Source organism: Rousettus aegyptiacus, unplaced genomic scaffold (assembly GCF_014176215.1).
Source record: "Rousettus aegyptiacus isolate mRouAeg1 unplaced genomic scaffold, mRouAeg1.p scaffold_m13_p_10, whole genome shotgun sequence".
NCBI classification, from domain to species: Eukaryota; Metazoa; Chordata; class Mammalia; order Chiroptera; family Pteropodidae; genus Rousettus; species Rousettus aegyptiacus.
In genome coordinates, this window is record NW_023416285.1 from 52,603,088 (window position 1) to 52,618,214 (window position 15,127).

A 15,127-nucleotide genomic window follows, 5' to 3' on the forward strand; every position below is an offset into this window, starting at 1 on the left:
TTTTACAGGTATGGATAGAGCAGCTAAGGGAAGAGTCTAAAAAATATCAAATTGCCAAAATTGTTATCATGGCCTAAGTTACAGTAATGAACTGTTCTCTATACACAGAGTAGACTATAGGGTATGGCCAAGTGGCCTGGATGCATAACAAAATATCACAGCTAGCGTAACTGTCCTCAAACTCTTTTCCAGAGAATTCCCATTACCAATAATCTGATTTTACTTCACATTCTCTCCAGCAGTCTTTGCTCTAGTTAAGCAAGTAATCTGATCATAATCCACCTCTGTTTTATATACTTAGACTCCCACGGTCATTATCAAAATTGCCTTTTCCTCATTTCTACCTTTTCTAAACATCCTTCAGAGCTCAGCTCAAGCCTTTCCACCTTCTCAGCCCACTTCCTTGGGAACTCCAGAATCCTCATTTCTGAATCACGCTTTTGTCCATGTTTAAATTTTTTCCCCGAGTTTCTTGAGTGTTAGAACAGTTTATCCCTCATTGTACTGAACACCTACTTTGCACATAATTTAGCTCTACTAAATATTTTGAACAGAAGAAATGAACTCTGTAGCACTAAAAATTGGACCAAAAGACCCTCAAATATTCAAGGAAGTTAGAGAGTTTTTACAGGTTATTTTAGAATCTACTATGTCCGCTGCCAATAAGCCACTACCTGACTCAATGTATGCAGAATACCCCAGTCAATTAGATACTTCCACAAAATATACTATTTTATCTTTATTGAGATTACTGAACAATCTTGGAAAATTAGGTGTCTATTTTTAAAAGCCAAAGGAAATAAACTGTATTCTATATGCTCTGGAGAAAAGTACTTGTAAAGATAAGTTTTTTAGATCAGCGTATCTTGTGCTTGTGGGATACGAGTGTTCTCAAAGAAACTAACAGCTATTCTAAAATAAAAATGTGTGGTACCTGAGGTGCCCCAGACATCAGTCCTTAGATGTCCTTTTTCTCTCTACACACACTCTCTGGAGGATCTTGTCGAGTCCTATTGTTTTTAAATACCATCTATATGCTGATGACTCATTTATCAAAGATGAATCTATATCTTTAGCCAGGACCTCTTCCCCTAGCCCCAGACCTACAACATCTAATAGACATTTCAAACTTCACACACCCAAAACTGAGCCCCCTGATAGTCCCTTCAAACTAGCTCTCGCTGCAGTCTTCCTCATCTGGTTAATGGCAACTCCATTCTTCCAATGCTCGAGCCAAAACTTTGCTGTCATCTTCACCACTTCTCTTCCTTGCATACCCCATGTTCTTTCTATCAGTCAATCCTGTTGGATCTACATTCGAAGTATATCCAGAATCTGACCGTTTCTCACCATCTTCGCTACCACTTCTTTCATCCATGTTACGATAATTTCTTTTCTGGATTATGACACTGGCCTCTTGGATGTATTATCTGCTTCTGCCCCTGCTTCCAGTCTACTCACTAAAGCAGCCAGAAGTCAAATCAGGAGACAGATCACATCTCTCCTCTGCTCAAAACCTTCTATTGGTCCCCGTTTACGAGTGAAGGTGATGTCTTTATGACAAGCCAGAAATCCAGCATTATCTGGCTTGCTATCAGCTCCCTGACCTTCTTTCCTACTGCTCTCTCTCTCAGGCTTGTCCATACCTGCCACTCCAGCATCCATGTCCTTCCTCAAACACACCAGGCACACTCTTACCTCAGGAACTTTACACTGGCTATTGCCTTTGAATGGAAGGTCAGCACAGCTCCCTCCCTCCCTCACTTCCTTTTCCTTTAGATCTTTATTTAAAAGTCACCTTCTTATCAGTGAGTTTTTCCCTGGTCACTCCTCCCCATAGATTCTTCTTTCTCTACTTTCCTGCTTTATTTTTTTCTTCCTAGTACTTATAACAGCCAATATGCTATACGTTTTACTTATCTTTAGTTTCTGCCTTTCCACTAGAATGAAAGCTCCATGAAGGTAGGAAGATCCATCTATTTTGTTATGTTATGTTCCTAATGCCTAAAAGAGTGCCTGAGGAGAACGATTCAATAAACATTTGCTAAATAATGGTTATTATTTCTGTTCTTCTCAATAAACTTCCCTAACTCTTTTCTTAAAGTCATAGATTCTGAACATTGTACCACCACCCAGGTCATTTAGGTAGACAGAACCCCTAGATATGGCCACTTTTAGTAAACTCCACTGCTGATAACAGTGACTGGTCCAAAGGACAGACACATGACCTAAGCAGGGACAAAAGCCATTTGGAAAATCAACATTTAAATATGTTAAAATCAGCATTCTCCTTTTCACCTGAGGTTGCTCCCCTCCCTGTCGAAAGGCCTGTCCACACTAGGAGAGAATGAAGTCAGCACCCAAAACAAAACGGATGAAAGTAGGAGAGAAAAATGGATGAAAAAAGAGATTGCTGAGTGCCCACTCCCAGGACGTGAAGTTCTGCAGTTTCTTCATTCTGTGAACTCATAAAAAATTCTTACCAGTTATATAAGTCAGAAAATTCCATTTGGGGCTTTAAGTAATTTGACGTGATTTCTGTCTACTGCAGACTCCAGACCCTTCACAAAAGTGTATTTGTCAAATAAGTTTGAAGAATCCAGGTTAAATAAAATTAAGTTTCTATACTACAGACTCCCTTGAATATGCCTGTATAACTAGCGATGCTTTATCTCCCAGCAGGAGAGAAACAAAATACATTATGGTACGAAAACGCAATAACAATGCTGCATTGGACATAAATTTACTCATCTCCCATTTAATCCCACTCTCAATTCCATTTAATTCTCTTCAAACTTAATGGATGCCTACAATGTTGAAGGTCTCATAGTGGTCACTGCAGGGAACAGACTGACCCTACTTTCCTGAAGTTTACAGTCCAATGGAGAGAAGCAATTATAAAAACAGCTATAATGAAAAAATATATATAAACACCATACGAAAGGTATATTGTTCAATGGGTAGTCACAAAGTGCAGCAATTATACCTAGAAACAGAATTCAAGGGAGGCTCTCCTCTCAATCAAAGTTTAAAGATCTCTCATAAAGGTGGGCTCCTTAAATACTGATTCATATATATTATCTTCAAGTACCTCAATAATAACTGATAAGGAAAAAAGTAATGACTGAAGTATAAAAACTAATTTTGGGCTTACACCATAAACTGTAAACAATAATAAAATACTATGAAAAAATTATAAAAATAAAAGAAAACAGTAAAGAATTACCCAGGAATTTCGAAGAACAATAAAAGAAAATGAAAACAAGAACAGAATCTAGGGCTTTCTTATCAGGTTGAAATCACCCAATAAACTCATCCAGATTGAATTTCAAAAATAAAGTTTGACATTCCTTTCTTATAGATCATTAGTTGATTCTCCAAGGGAAACCCAGCCTGTATTTTATACAGGGTCAACTATGAGAACACACACAGTGAAAAAAGAAATTCCCTTAGCCGACCTTCATTTCAAAGAAATGAATTTCAAATGGCTGCCATATGGAGCTACAATTGGTAAGAGATATTTTGACTAGCTTAGCAAAATTGTGCCTCTGTGTGTGTGCGTGCATGTATGTGTGTGTGTGTGTATGTGTGTGTGTCTTTACTAGGTTACACCACCAACTCTGTGAATCCAGATGTGTACACTCCAGGTTCCTTTCATACTAGCCTGTATTCTTTCTTTCAGAATAAGGTCTTGCTATATAATTACTCAGAAGTACATGGCTTTCTCTCTGTCATAAGTGTTTACTCTTATAATTTAACGTTCCTTATTTAGTGGTTTTCTAACAACCCTGTGAACACAGTATTAGCATACCAACAAACTAGAAAACATGAATGAATAAAGCAGAACACATGGATTGATTATAAAAGAGATAGCTTACTTGGAAGGACAGCCCTGTGCAGTGATTGAAAAGTTACTCAAACATAAGTAATATGCATCACATATGGCTAATCGAAAAAGTCAATCTTCCATACCTTACTCAGGTCTTAGATTTTCCTGCCCTCATCTATGAAAACAGTTTGCATATTTTAGGTTTCCTACAGTAACCCATCACATAGTAACTGCTAACCAATGTTAATAGTCATTTACTGGGTTAACCATTTGAGTACACTATGTCCTAGTTTCCTTACCATCACCCTCAGACCTACAGCATCATCTCGTAAGTAGGTCCAGGCTATCATATTTTTCCTCAGTCACTAGAAAGATATTTAAACCCTGCCTCCTTTTCTCTGCTATTATTAGCACATGTTAAAATAAGTGCATCTGTAATGAAATATCATTTATAACCAGGTTTGTCATTTGAACCTGATTTATTAGAAGGTGACTCTATAGGCTGTCCTTACCACAAGTAATGTTTTTTAAATCATCTAAATTTGAGTATATTTTTCATTATTTTTACAAAGCTTAAACCTACTGCTACCCCATCCACATTCTTTTTTTTTTCCGATGAGAATGATTTTAATCTTCCAATCTATGCTTACTCTCAATTCACCCTGCCTCATGCCTCATGCCTCATGCCTATAGGCAGACATCCAGCTGTTTTCCTGAGCAAAGAGCTTATTCCTGGCTTTCTTACTGATGTTCTTTCTTCTTCTTTTCTCCTTAACTTATTTTTCTTCTTCCTTTGACTTTGCCCCCTTCTATTCTCTTTGGAAATTGCCAACTCTTATTCTTTCCCCCCAAAAAACTCATCTGGCAAGCTCAAAATCATTCTAGGTCACCCTAGTACCATGTCCTTCCACTGCAAAGATACCTGCATTAACAGCAAAATAGAGTCACCATACTACAAGTTTGCTTATGACAGCCCCAATTTACCCCCACTGTCTTGGCATAATTATTAATTTTACCTTCTTTCATACTCAAAAGTATCTTGGACTATGAAAAACATTATATGGTCATCTTACACATTAATCTCACTGAAGCTGACTCTAGATTGGTGCCTAAGATATGATGTTAAAGAATAATTATATGTGGAAACTTAAGATTCAAGGAACTCAAAAGAATGAGGGAAAGCCTAGATCGAAAAACATCTTAGCAAATTATGTATACGCTCTTTGTGTGAATAAATTCATTTATTATATGCGAACAAGATTAACTGTTAGGGTAAGACAAAGTGTTCTCTCATGAGTGAGATGCTTCTGCCTCTGTCTGCTCTCCCTACACCTTGGGGGAAGGTGGCCAGTTTGATGAATTAAAGTTTGAAAAATTCATTGGGACTTTTTCTAATGGGAGGATAGAGTACCTTGAGGACAAGAAGCAAGCTGGCTATTTTTTCTTACAGCAAGAAAAGTGAATGGATAAAGAGACTTGACATCTTCATTTATGTGGTTGGTTAGATAAGTTGACAGAGTCTGCTTCATAGGATCAACTATATTTCTCTATCATAACACATATCTCTTAAGTTTATGAATCCCCAAATTTAGGTTCTGTATGTGCTGTTATAGGCTGTGTATTTGGTAAACTAGAAATTTCCAACCTAAATAGTGTTTTTGAGAGACTTCACTTCTAGCTATGGTAAACTAGCTAGAATTACCCCCAACACTTCCAGCAAGAAAAAGTGAAAAGCTGGAATTTTACAGTGTGTTTAAAGGATTCATAAAGTTACCATGACATTAAAAACTTAAGGAGACAGTGTATCTGAAGAAGGAAACTGCGTAAAGATGGGGATAAATTCAGCTGACTTTCTTCTAAAGGCATTTGATGACTGCTAAGTAGCTGCAGGGATTCAGAAATTGAGATTCTTCAGTACTCTCAAAATGATGGGCCTTCATGCCAGACATCCAATTGGGACCCACTAAAAGACAAGACTCAAGACATAGGGCAAACTAGGAATAGACCAATCCACATATAGACTGAAACCCTGCTTCTAATCAGCTCAATTCCAGACTGAATGTTAAGGTGGCCTGCCCCTAGCCTAAATACCAGCCAAAAGCAAAAGAAATAATTCTGAAGAAAGATAACATCATCAAGAGTATTAAATTATCTCTACTATGTATAAATTATATCTGACATTCAATCAGAAATTACTAGGCTTACTTGTAGGCAAGATCAAACGACCGGAACCCAAGAGAAAAAAAACAGAAATTAGAAACAAACAAAGTAGAGCTACATATTGCAGTTATCAGACATAGACTTTGAAATAACTTAATAATATTTTTAAAATATTATTACAAGATGGGAAATTTTAGCAGAACTTGTTTTTTTAAAAAAAATAGATATCCTAGAGATTAGAATATGTATCATTGACTTATTAAAGTCAATATTACTCATAATATGAAAATGTGACATATCAAAACTTGTGAAATGCAGCTAAACATCTGCACTGAGTAAAATTTATGGTCTTAAATGCAGTATTATAGAAGAAGAAAAGCTAAAGTTTAATGATCTAAATATATACCTCAAGAAGTAAAAAATAAAATAGCATATGAAACTCAAAGAAGGTATAAAGAAGGAAATAAAAATAAGAGAAGAAATCATTACATAGAAAACGAATATGCTATGCTGGTCATGTTCTATTTCATAATCTCGGAGACAATTACACAGGTGTATTCACCTTGTGAAAAACCATAAAGTAGATTAATGATTTATACATGTGTGTATATGTAAATCACATGCATATGTTTTACTTTAATACAACAATTATGCTACAATGAGTTTCTTAATATGTAAACTTATTTTATTGCAAATCCGGTTTACAGGAAACATTTAAAAAAAATTCACGGAAAGTGAAAAACTAAAACCACATCCCATAGCCATAATTAACTCATATTTTAAAAACTTTTGTAAACATTAGAAGATGTAAGAGGTAAAATACCTAGCAAGATACAAACAAACAAACAAATAAATATGGAGTTCACTTCTCCCTTCTTCTTTTAAGTTTCTCCAACATATAGAGTAAACCTCCCTACTGCCTTCTCTCTTCCTACTCTAGATATCAGGAAAACCACATGAATGTGCTCTTTCTGAAGTAATATACCACTGCCTTTATCTTCCTCATATCCCATTACTACTCAACATAAATATAACATAACCTAGTCAAGCACACTTTCCCCAGGTTAAAATTAGCCTTTAACAGGGCTAGGATAAAGAAGCAGACCATCAGAAGCAGCCTTGTGAAAACTAATCCCTGGGATAATTTTGAAATAGATTTGACTTACTAAGAACTATGCGCACCTATTTGGAGCTCCTGAGGATCCTGTAGTGTGTTAGCTGGAGACTAGTTCATTGCCTACAGATGGCTTTCATGGTTAATTGATAATTGTCCCTGTCTCCCATCCTCCCCTAACTTTCCAGCAGCCCTCTCAACTGATCTGAAGGACTAACTGAAGTAATCAAATTCTAAGTCAATTGGCCTACAGCAGGTACTGGGAAAATAGTTCTACTCACTGAAAGCTCTGTTCCAGCCTTTCGTTATAGTAGGGGGTTCCAAGTACAAGAGCAGGCCTAACTCCTGAGTTGCAAGTACAGTAGCTTGTTTTGCCTCTAGGCTCTTTATGGCTATCAAGATGAGACAGGAGGTTCTGCCTAGTTCACCAGGGTTCTGCCTTGGGGTTTGCAGCCGAACCTCAGCCAGCACTGAAGTGTTCCTCGGCCTTTGTTTCTCTGTGAATATATTGCCCCTGATGATCATCTAGAGAGAGTACTGGGCAGAGGACAGGGTTTGGGTGTTCCTGAGAAGCCTGAGCAAACACCGTCTTAAACACACCACTGCATTCCATTTCTAAATCTTACTTCTTTACTACTATAAATCATGTGATTGCCGAACCAGGAAATGGCAAAAAGAAAAAGATCGGAATCACTGTTTTATAAGTTTAACCAAGTATTGCTATTTATTCTAAGACCAGGTATGAACATTATCTTAAAACTTTTCTGTTACATATTCTTTACTCATCCCTTAAGCTAATTTGTGAGATAGGACTTTTTTGGTGTGATAGAAGTACTGGAATAATTATTATAAACTTTTTTTTTTTTTTTTTTTTTTAATGCTTACAGCACCTGGTCTTCCTAGGTGGTCTCCCATGCAAGTACTAACCAGGCCCAACTCTGCTTAGCTTCCGAGACCAGACGGGATCGGGCACGTTCAGAGCAGCACGGCCATAAACTGTTTTGTTTTTAATGGAAGCTCTGATTGCCCTTTAGGTTATCTTCAAGCTGTGATTTAGAAGAATATTTCCAACAGCTAAATTTAAAAACCATTGGCCCACTGTCTAAAAGGCCTAAAAAGGAGCAATTGCTTGAGTGCCTACAGAATCTAAAATTTAGACAATCACTTATAATGTTATTAGTACTGAACATTTATGATATGGTCTGAGATTTCCATGAGTGTACAAAATATGAAAGAATACAAATTCATTATATAAGAAAATAGGCTCTGTGGCTACATGTTTTTACTTTTTAAACACTTTCCTACTTTTGTATATTCCATTTTTAAAAATACAAAATAAAAACAGTCCCCGAGGGTGAAAATTTGATTTTCTAATTTTTCCTTCCAAATATAGACATTTACCACCATTAATGCAAATGATTCTGCAAAGCAGCACATTTACAAATGGCTATAAAACTAAATATAACTTTAAGTATAATCTATCAGTTCTGATTTCCTAAATAGAATGAAATTTCAAGTACTGACCTAGTTTAAAAACCAGCTTGTCAAAATCTCAAGTCACATTTACTTGTGTTTTATACAATTAAAAAATAATACTGTCAATTTTTATTACTATTTAGTTTTTAAAATACTTTCTCATTCACTATCTTAATTGAATTCTTCCATCAAGCTTACGATAAATATATTATTAAACTATCTTTCAGATGAGAGAAACTCAAGTTCTAAAAGTTTAAGGAATTTCGTGAAACTCATACAGCTAAATGGCCAAGCCAGGATGGTAATTCGAACTTTTAATGCTCAGTCAGTCCACTTCACTATGCTGTGAAAGTCTGATATTCCTTGAGGAATATATTTTACTACCAAAGTGCAGAAGACATTGTCCTGAAATCTCTGAACCTCTTATACAGCAAACCAATGTTAAGTGTTTACAATGGTTTAGGCTGTGTACAGATAACCTTTAAAAATTTTAATGACTATATTTTATAGTATTTAACAGTATTTAACTGCAGAAAATAATATGAGTTGGTGGGGAGGGAAGGGGGAGCAGAAAGCCCAAATAAAGAGAATAGCACTTAAAAAAGTACTTAAAGAAAGTCAAGAACCCCAAACTCTCCCTGGCTTTGTTCTACCACAGGACTCTAGCCTTTCCTCTGAGATTATACCTACCATGATGCATTCATTGATCGACTTGGCTGTGACTCTTATTAAACTATAAGTATTTTTTAAAAGGGTTCTAAAGTACTCTACAAAAAGAAACTACATATTATTGAACTTTGTTTCTCCAGTACTTTATAAAGGCACCACCTGGTAGTAAGTGTCCACTAAATATTCGTTAAATGCATGAAGTCCGTGTGATAATGCCTGTTTTAAAGCACCATTATGCTCTGCATAAACACAAGTGAGGATACTGGAGGCTCCAGGAAAGGTGCTACATTTAGTGGTAGCAAGCTGGAAAAAGATCTCTGGTGAGAAGCAAAGAGCCTTTACTGGTTCCAGAACTTATGAGTGTATGTCAGTGAAAAATAACTTTTGGATACCAGGCAAGGTGGCATAGATGGTAGAGGCTTTGTACGTTTCCTCTCAGGACCACACCAAAGTTGTAATGGAAACACAGAGCAAAGGGCAATCAGTCACCTGGGGTCTGGATGAACAGAAGCCTTACCACTAGGGGGAAAAATAAAAAAATCAGCCTACAAAGGCAGGAGGTAGGAGGGGGTAGAGATGCGAAGCTGCCTGTCCGAGAGGCTGAGTGAGACAGAAGCTACAACAGTGGCAGCCATCAGGTGCAGACGTTCCTCTTAAAGGGGTTACAACTGCGACTGGACTTTCATGAGGACAGACTTGCTCACTCTGAGCACCATAGCTAGGTCAGCTGTTGAGGGATGCCAGGGACTTACAGGCAGACAGTGAGTTGTCAGAGCGAGGGCCAGAGGCAAGGATCTCATCCCAGTAAAAGTGCTGGTGGTATCCATTGTTCCTTTGTTGAGCCCCTCACCCTCCTGGTATGCGGATTCAGTGTTGCCATAGCTGAGACATCATGAAACTGGTAGCAGAGGTCACTCTACCCAGAAGATTCCCTGAAACTCTGCTTCTCCCAACTTGCAGCCCTACCGAAACCACATCCAGCGGTGTCCTTGGAATGCCCTGTGCCCCTTGCTGAGCAGCTCTAAGCCCCACACTGGTGGCATCTGGTTTCAGTTTCTGGTGTGGGCTTTTGAGGCAACTATGAGCACAGCATCTGTGGATTGCTTGCTGAATCTTAACAGGCAGCCTGGAGGGAAATAGGCTGAGGCTAAACTTGGCCTGCAGCTGAACCCCTGTCAGGACTGTGCCACTGGACACCCACTACACAAGCCACACTAATAAGACCAGGAGACATGGGAGCTTTGCCTAATATACAGAAACAAACACATAAAGGCAGCCAAAATGGGAAGACAAAGAAGCAGAAACCGTATGAGAGAACAGAAGAGAGATCCAGGAATAATGGAGTCAAGCAATTTAACAGGTGCAGAGTTCAAAACACTGGTTCTAAAGATGCTCAATGAATTTAGGGGAAGAGTAGATGAATTCAGTGATAACTTTAGCAAAGAGATAAAGAACACAAAAATGGAGATGGAAATTATAAAAGGGAACCAGTCATAAATGAAGAATACAATATCTGAGATGAAGAGTATATTAGAGAGAATCAACACAGTGAATGAAGAAGAGGATCAAATCACTGGTATAGAGGATGGGGTAGCGGAGGACATCCAATCAGAACAGCAACAAGAATAAAGAATACAAAATAATGAAAATAATTTAAGGAGCCTATGGGACAACATCAAAGATAACAATATTCACATCATAGTGGTACCAGAAGGAGACAAGGAAGAACAAGAAGTTGAAAACCTATTTAAAGAAATAATGTAAAAATTCCCTAACCTGGTGAAGGAAATAGACATATGACCCCAGGAAGCTCAGAGTCCCAAAAACAAGGAACTCAAAGAGGCCCTCACCAAGACACATCATAATTAAAATGCCAAAGGTTAAATACAAAGAGAGAACCTTAAAAGCAGCAAGAGAAAAGCAGTTAGTTTCCTACAAGAGAGCACCCATAGACTGGCAACTGATTTCTCAAAAGAAACTTTGCAAGACAGAAGGGCTTAACACAAAATATTCAAAGTGATGTAAACCCAGGATCTACAACCAAGAATATTTTATCCAGCGAAGCTATCATTTAGAGTTGAAGGACAGATAAAAAGCTTCCTAGACAAAAATAAGCTAAGGGTATTCATCAATAGCAAGCCAGTATTACAGAAAAAGTTGAAGGGACTTCTTTAAGAAGAAAAAACATGTATCAAAAGCAGGAATAAAGAATAGTAATAACTACATTCCTATCAACAAGTATCTCAAATGGAAAGAGTTAAGTGCTCCAACCAAAAGATAGAGTGGCTGAATGGATAAGAGAACAAGACCCAAATGTGCCGTCTACAAAAGACTCACTTCAGATTAAAAGACACAGGAAGGGGAAGGAAAACAATATTTTTTGATGGACCCAGAGAGTACTGTGCTAAATTAAATAAGTCAGATAGAGAAAGACAAATATCACATGATTTCACGCACATATAGAATATAAAGAACAAAATAAACAATAACAAAAAATAGATAAATGCATAAAGAGAATATTTTGAGGACTACTAAATGGGAGGGAGGTTGGGGAGGATGGCAAAAAAGAGCAAAGGGATTAAGAAATACAAATGGATAGTTACAAAATAGACATATAAATTGTAGCATAGGGAAAATAATAATGTAATAAATATGTAAGAGAGAAGAGAAGTACTAAATTTAGTGGGGTGATCACTTTGTGAGTTATATCAGTCCTAATCACTATGCTGTACAATTGAAAATAATATATTAACTAATTGTCTATTAATTTCAATAAAGCTATAAAAATAAAAAATATATACAAAAAAATAACTTTTATATTAGGGTTGCTTGGTAGTTATCATTCATTGCTTTTTAAAAATTTTTGATGACATGCCTTAAAGTCCTACCCTCCTTTAGGATTTATCAGTGAGATTTTGAAAGGGAGTCCTGCTTTTGAAGAATAACTTATATTGAATTCCTTCCTAACTTAAGATTTCGACTCTCTCATCAGTAAAATTGAACTCTCCTGGCATTATTTTTTAAAGAGAAGTAAGCCTTTATGTCTTGGTTTCACAAATAAAGCTAGCTGTGCTGGTTGCGCTAAAGGCATTATATGTATCAAGAGGCACAAAAGTCTTCAATAATAATTTAAAATTAGTAGTAATACTAATAATGATTACTAACATTTTTTAATCAATATATCTTGGCTAGGAACCAGACCAGGAACTCTGTATGTATTATCTCCTTAAATTCTTATGACATTTCTATAAACAGTTACTATTGTCATTATTACCCATGAGAAAATGAGATTTAGAGTTTACACAACTTGACTAAGATCACAAAATTAGGAAAGGCAGAGAGAAGATCCAAACCAAAGGCTGTCTCTAGAATTCAAGCTTCGCCATGCTAAGCTTGGTGGTTGTTCCCCAGTTGATTTGTTCTCAAGCAGAGAAAAAGAGAATGAACTTTGGTGAGTCAGAGCTATAAACAAATCTCAGTTCTTTCTCTTACTAGCTATAGGACCTTGGGCAAAAAGCTTCATTTCTTTAAGCTGAGTTTTGTAAATTGGGCATAAAAAGTGACTCCTTCACAGAGTTAAGAGGAGTAAATGAGATAATGTTTGAAAGTGTTTAAGCATAATGCTGAACAAGTAATAGGTTGTTCAATAAATGTGTTAAATGGAGAACTATTACGAGGTCCTGAACCAAGAGAATATCAGTGGGAAAAGAATGTTGTAAGAATTTAGAACAATAAAAGGCTGAATTAACAGGACTGGTTGAATGCCTGGGTAAAGGGCGTAAAGAAGAGGAAGAATCTAGAATGACATAAAACACTAGAACTACATTTCTTTAAATGCACAATGCTTCCTAACATCAAAAGGAAATACTTCATCAATACTAGTGAATAACGTGCACCAGTGAAAACTTGGCTGAACACTAAAAGTATTGGTGCCCTAAATTTTCATTTTATTTTCACCCAAGCAATAGTAGCTGAGAAGACCATAGAGTTCCTTATATTCTGCTATAGCCTCTTCATCTGTAAAGTCAGGTCGATAATAATACATTACATGTAGATAATTGTAAAAATTTCTAGTACAGTGTCTAAAATAGCATGATAAATATTAAATAAAGGATAACAATAATTATCCTGTCAAAGTTTTAAGATAATCCTGAAATATAGTAAAAATATGATATAGCAAAATAAATTTTTTCCTCTCTCAAAAGAATAGTTATATTGGTACCACATTTAATTCAGATATATAATCCTCTGAATTTTATACAGAAATCTCTTTCCCCAATTTGTATCATAGACTTAAAAATGTATATTCATCCCGTAGAGTACCTCTCTAAGTAAGTTAATTCTACCAAGTGTATAAATGCATGAGTTTCAACTTGAGAAGGTTGCAGAGATATTTTTTCCATGGTAAGGCTAAAAAAAAACAGATATACTGAAGGCTGAGATTGGTGTAGGTGGATCAGTACAACTATACTGTAAAACAAATATAATTCCTCACAATAACAGCACCATTTTATCAGCATTCCCTCACATGACACCTTTGAATGACTGCATTTCAGCAGGAAAAACAAAACAAAACAAAACATAAAACGCTCTACTTTTAACTCTCACCCTACCTATGAATACCTAAAAAGCGGTACCTGTTTACAGTCTTCCCTCTTCCACCCCAAAAAGAAAAATCATAAACATAGTGCTGCTTTCATTCTTTCTGCCCCACAATCTCCAGCTACCAGTGGGAAAGCAGGGTTGCAGAAGGAACAACCAAATGAAGACCAAACAAACAAAAAACAAAAATTAGCATCATGGGGTTAGTGATTTCAAGAGGAAATTATAGTTTAAGGGGAAAAGTTTCATGTGCATTCTCTTCTGCATACATCTCAGTCAGGATAGCTTATAAAAAATATAGACTGCTCTTTTAAAAACAAAAAGTTCAAGAAATGAGAGGGAGGAGGATGTAGTCATCAGAAGCAACATAGGCAACTAGGCAACCAAGATAATGGCTCGACAAACACATACGCAGAATGTTTTTCTTGTATGGAAACTGAGAAAACCATGTCCACTGCTCACACTATTTGTACCACCCTAATGCAATCCATGCAGCAGGCAAAGTTCTGCCCTTGGCACCATGTGAACCTTGAAGCTGATGCCTCAGGCTTCCCACCTTCTACTTCTCTGTCCTCAATTTTACCTGCCGTTTCCTTCACTCAGAACAAAAAGGAAAAGGCAGGGGCTCTAATCAAAGCACCAAGCAGCAGTTCTGAACTTGGGGATCTAGCAACTCCACGAGTGCTTTGTAATTATATGCAATATTTGGTGCCTACACAATTATTGTGCATACCTCTGGTGAAAGCATTCATCATTTCCTCACAAACTCAAATAAATCCTTGATACTGAAAAGCTTAAGAAACACTGCATCAGACAGTCTGAACTAGAACAATACATAATGACGCCAAAACTGCTACTCTCTAAGGTTTAGACCTTTATACAGAGTTAACACTGAAATTTGTGGCCCAAAGGATGGAAAATTTGGGCTTTCTACTCACTAGAGGAAGAGACATACAGAATGCCACAAAGGGAAAAGGAAAAACCACCTCTCTACTCTAGATGCTTGTCACCAAAAGAACATGTTCCCCAGCTGATTCTCGCAGAATTCTGGAACTGTAAGGAAGCTAGAGGGTCAGCTCTGGCTCTGAGAGGCCTAAAGAAGCTACAAATTCACTCTAAGTCACAGTCCTAGAACAGCAGCAACAGAAGAACAGATGCCCTCCTTTACTTCTATTCCCCCCAGCACTGCTGGGACTTAAAACAATTTTTTAAAAACTCATCCATTAAAATACTTTTTTAAAAAGCCATTTAGTGAAAGTGGTTAAATATAGAACTAC

At 36.8% G+C, this 15,127-nt stretch overlaps 1 protein-coding gene and 1 non-coding gene across 8 annotated transcripts in view; both read right to left on the reverse strand.

Moving 5' to 3' along the window:
- Positions 1–15,127, reverse strand: part of SLC4A4 (solute carrier family 4 member 4) — a 306,370-nt gene that overhangs the window by 100,016 nt on the left and 191,227 nt on the right. The gene's annotated exons all lie outside the window — the stretch shown is intronic.
- LOC118609033 lies at positions 7,982–8,100 on the reverse strand. Its single transcript, XR_004953233.1, has one exon. It is a non-coding gene; the product is annotated as a 5S ribosomal RNA (ribosomal RNA).